We start from the raw sequence: 5000 nt of genomic DNA, 5'->3' as shown, positions 1-5000 counted from the left end.
GGTTCTTCCCGGATGACGGACCTACCTGGCCCGGCCCCGGACCCGCGCCGCTGTTGGCTCGGGATGCTCTCGGGCGCAATAATCGCTCCCGTCAGCGGCGCTTCAGCTTTGGACAATTTCACGACCCGTCTTGAAACACGGACCAAGGAGTCTAACATGTGCGCGAGTCATTGGGCTGTACGAAACCTAAAGGCGTAATGAAAGTGAAGGTCTCGCCTTGCGCGGGCCGAGGGAGGATGGGGCTTCCCCGCCCTTCACGGGGCGGCGGCCTCCGCACTCCCGGGGCGTCTCGTCCTCATTGCGAGGTGAGGCGCACCTAGAGCGTACACGTTGGGACCCGAAAGATGGTGAACTATGCCTGGCCAGGACGAAGTCAGGGGAAACCCTGATGGAGGTCCGTAGCGATTCTGACGTGCAAATCGATCGTCGGAGCTGGGTATAGGGGCGAAAGACTAATCGAACCATCTAGTAGCTGGTTCCCTCCGAAGTTTCCCTCAGGATAGCTGGTGCTCGTACGAGTCTCATCCGGTAAAGCGAATGATTAGAGGCCTTGGGGCCGAAACGACCTCAACCTATTCTCAAACTTTAAATGGGTGAGATCTCCGGCTTGCTTGATATGCTGAAGCCGCGAGCAAACGACTCGGATCGGAGTGCCAAGTGGGCCACTTTTGGTAAGCAGAACTGGCGCTGTGGGATGAACCAAACGCCGAGTTAAGGCGCCCGAATCGACGCTCATGGGAAACCATGAAAGGCGTTGGTTGCTTAAGACAGCAGGACGGTGGCCATGGAAGTCGGAATCCGCTAAGGAGTGTGTAACAACTCACCTGCCGAAGCAACTAGCCCTGAAAATGGATGGCGCTGAAGCGTCGTGCCTATACTCGGCCGTCAGTCTGGCAGTCATGGCCGGTCCTTGCGGCCGGCCGCGAAGCCCTGACGAGTAGGAGGGTCGCGGCGGTGGGCGCAGAAGGGTCTGGGCGTGAGCCTGCCTGGAGCCGCCGTCGGTGCAGATCTTGGTGGTAGTAGCAAATACTCCAGCGAGGCCCTGGAGGGCTGACGCGGAGAAGGGTTTCGTGTGAACAGCCGTTGCACACGAGTCAGTCGATCCTAAGCCCTAGGAGAAATCCGATGTTGATGGGGGCCGTCATAGCATGATGCACTTTGTGCTGGCCCCCGTTGGGCGAAAGGGAATCCGGTTCCTATTCCGGAACCCGGCAGCGGAACCGATACAAGTCGGGCCCCTCTTTTAGAGATGCTCGTCGGGGTAACCCAAAAGGACCCGGAGACGCCGTCGGGAGATCGGGGAAGAGTTTTCTTTTCTGCATGAGCGTTCGAGTTCCCTGGAATCCTCTAGCAGGGAGATAGGGTTTGGAACGCGAAGAGCACCGCAGTTGCGGCGGTGTCCCGATCTTCCCCTCGGACCTTGAAAATCCGGGAGAGGGCCACGTGGAGGTGTCGCGCCGGTTCGTACCCATATCCGCAGCAGGTCTCCAAGGTGAAGAGCCTCTAGTCGATAGAATAATGTAGGTAAGGGAAGTCGGCAAATTGGATCCGTAACTTCGGGATAAGGATTGGCTCTGAGGATCGGGGCGTGTCGGGCTTGGTCGGGAAGTGGGTCAGCGCTAACGTGCCGGGCCTGGGCGAGGTGAGTGCCGTAGGGGTGCCGGTAAGTGCGGGCGTTTAGCGCGGGCGTGGTCTGCTCTCGCCGTTGGTCGGCCTCGTGCTGGCCGGCGGTGCAGGATGCGCGCGCCTGCGCGGCGTTCGCGCCCCGGTGCTTCAACCTGCGTGCAGGATCCGAGCTCGGTCCCGTGCCTTGGCCTCCCACGGATCTTCCTTGCTGCGAGGCCGCGTCCGCCTTAGCGTGCTCCTCCGGGGGCGCGCGGGTGCGCGGATTCTCTTCGGCCGCCATTCAACGATCAACTCAGAACTGGCACGGACTGGGGGAATCCGACTGTCTAATTAAAACAAAGCATTGCGATGGCCCTAGCGGGTGTTGACGCAATGTGATTTCTGCCCAGTGCTCTGAATGTCAACGTGAAGAAATTCAAGCAAGCGCGGGTAAACGGCGGGAGTAACTATGACTCTCTTAAGGTAGCCAAATGCCTCGTCATCTAATTAGTGACGCGCATGAATGGATTAACGAGATTCCCGCTGTCCCTATCTACGAAGGTTGACATGATATGTGTTCAGGAGCCACATACAAGAAATGGAAAAGTCACTCATTTTGATCCTAGTGTAATAGTAATATCGGGCTCTGAAGTGCCTTTATCTGTGATAATAGTACTAAATCGATCAATAGTGATCACAAAAGTAGCGCAGTTGTGTGATGAACACTGTGTAGTGATCGAGGCTACCGATGGATCTACTAAGTGGATAATCGCTAACATATACATGCAGTATTCTCACGAAATAGAACCCTATCTTGACAAGGTGAAGGCTGCGGCACTGTATGGGCAAAGACATAACTTCATTCTAGCTGCAGATGCAAATGCTAAGGCTACTGTCTGGCATAGTAACGAAACAGATGAAAGAGGTCAAAAACTGTTAGAAGTTATTGCTGAAATGGATCTTTTTGTAGTTAATAAACCTGGACAACCTTGCACTTTTGAAAATAGAGCGGGAGCTTCAACAAACATAGATGTGACGATAGTGAATAGAGCTGCTATGTGTAAAGTTAGTGAATGGACTGTTCGACAACACTGTACAACTAGTGATCATAATACAATATTTGTAGATATTACTCCTCAAAATGTAAGAGGCCAAAGTGAAGATTTAGAACCGGTCATAAAACTGGATATTAAACGTGCAAATTGGAAAAGGATGAGGGAAATTATGGATACAAATCCTCTGGATAACGTTGTAGGAAGTGTAGACTTCAGGGCGCATGCATTAACTGCGTTGCTTCAGGAAGCACAACGAGCAGCGATACCAGTAAATAAAGGTAAGGGAGTACAGGAGATGCCGTGGACGCCAGAATTGGAAAACCTACGAAGAAGAATGAGGGCTGCCAGACGACACTACCAGCGGTCGCTAGGGTACCTGGAAAGGCAGAGACGGTTAACTGTCTATAGAGAAGTAAAAGAAAAATATAAGAACCGATTGTTTGAGACTAAAAGAATTCATTGGGAGAGATATTTACAAACATATATGCAACTCAATATGTGGGGACAACCATATAGATTATTAACGGAGAAAGTGAAATCGCCTGTGGTTCTGTCAACCCTAAAAAAGAGTGACGGTAGTATGACATTAGGGTGGAGGGACTCAGCGGAATATCTGCTGAAGACACTCCTACCTGATGATTGCATAAATGAGGATACAGAAGAGCACAATGATTTGAGGACGGCTTTAAGTGAAGAATATCTTAATGACACTCCTGTTATCCCGTTTGCACAAGAAGAAGTTGTGAGAGCAGTATATAGATTGAAGAAGGGTAAATCACCTGGCCCTGATGGTGTACTTGCCGAGGTTTTACATATGATGGTGACTAAATTTGTGCCATTCTTAACTACCCTATTAAATGATGCATTACTTTTAGGTAGGGTGCCGGAGATTTGGAAAATTGCTCGAATAGTAATAATCAAGAAAGGGGAGGATAAAAGTTCGGTGGAACCCAAAAGTTATCGTCCTATATGTCTGATAAATACTTTGGCAAAAGTTCAAGAGCGTCTTTTATGTGACAGATTGCAGTCACACAGGGAGCTGTCAGGGTTGAGTCAGTGTCAATTCGGTTTCCGTAAAGGGAAATCCGTGGAGGACGCCATCAACAAAGCACTAAATATTGTGGATGAAACTCCCTGTAAGCTTGCCATTGCCATCATGGTAGACATTGCGGGAGCTTTTGATAATTTATGGTGGCCCGCAATGTTTGCTAGATTACGAGACCTTCAGATTCCGAGATGCCTTTACAATAGTCTATTGGATTATTGTAAGGGTCGTACTGTTGAATGGCCGGCAGGAAACCGCAAAGTAATTAAAAAGATCACAAAAGGCTGTCCACAAGGGTCAGTATGTGGACCTATATTTTGGGATGTGATGATAGAGCCTCTACTGCAACAACTTGAAGTGGCAGATGATGTAGATGGTGTAGTAGCATATGCAGACGATGTACTGGTGGTAGTGTCTGAAGATTCCAGATATAGACTTGAACAGAAAACATGTCGAGTTCTAAACAGATTGCAAAAGTGGTGTACTACTAATAAATTAACAGTAGCAGCACATAAAACAACGTATCTGTTGTTGAAAGGGAAATTGTCTCTTACCAGAAATCCTGTAATTAAAATGAATGACATTTCAATCCAGCGCAGTACTGTTTCTAGATATTTAGGTGTTCAGCTAGACGAAAGGAGGAATTTTCTTGATCACGTCACCGTCGCAACTCAAAGAGCGCAAAACATCATGCACAAAATAGCACGAGTAGGAACAGCACAATACAAACTACCACTTCATACAGTGAGGGCATATCATAACGCGATTTTAGCATCTATAGTGGGATTCTCTGCAAGTGTATGGGCACACAAATTACAATATCGGCGTTATAGAATACTTCTGAGAAGGGTGCAAAGGAACGTTTTGTTAAGGTTAACTGGGGCATTTGGAACCATTTCCACAGAGGCATTATTAGTAATTCTTGGAATCTTCCCACTGGACATTATTGTGAAATACCAAGCAGCATGCTACTGGTTGCGGGTAGGCGACAGAGAGAGAGTGCACCAGATTACAGGAATAAGAGCAATGCACAAATTGCAATTGAAGCAATGGAAATTTGAAGAGTGGCAGACAGAGTGGGAGACGATGGAAACTGGCAGAAGGGTCTATCAGTTTTTCCCAAGTATACGGGATAGACATAAAATGATGTACATTAACCCTAGTAGGGGGATGATTCATTTCATTTCAGGCCACGGCCCATACCCTACATATCTACATAGAATAAAGAAACGACTGACACCTGTATGTGAATGTGGAAGTATTGGCACTCCAGAACACATAGTATTTCAATGCCC

General features: G+C 48.8%; 1 pseudogene; it reads left to right on the top strand.

The window, feature by feature from the left end:
* Nucleotides 1-2420, top strand: part of LOC126432414 (large subunit ribosomal RNA) — a 3216-nt pseudogene extending 796 nt beyond the window's left edge.
* The last annotated feature ends 2580 nt before the right edge of the window (nucleotides 2421-5000 follow it).

This window comes from Schistocerca serialis, unplaced genomic scaffold (genome assembly GCF_023864345.2).
Source record: "Schistocerca serialis cubense isolate TAMUIC-IGC-003099 unplaced genomic scaffold, iqSchSeri2.2 HiC_scaffold_1133, whole genome shotgun sequence".
NCBI lineage: Eukaryota > Metazoa > Arthropoda > Insecta > Orthoptera > Acrididae > Schistocerca > Schistocerca serialis.
Note: the sequence above shows the minus strand (reverse complement) of the source record. Positions and strands in the feature narration are given on the sequence as shown.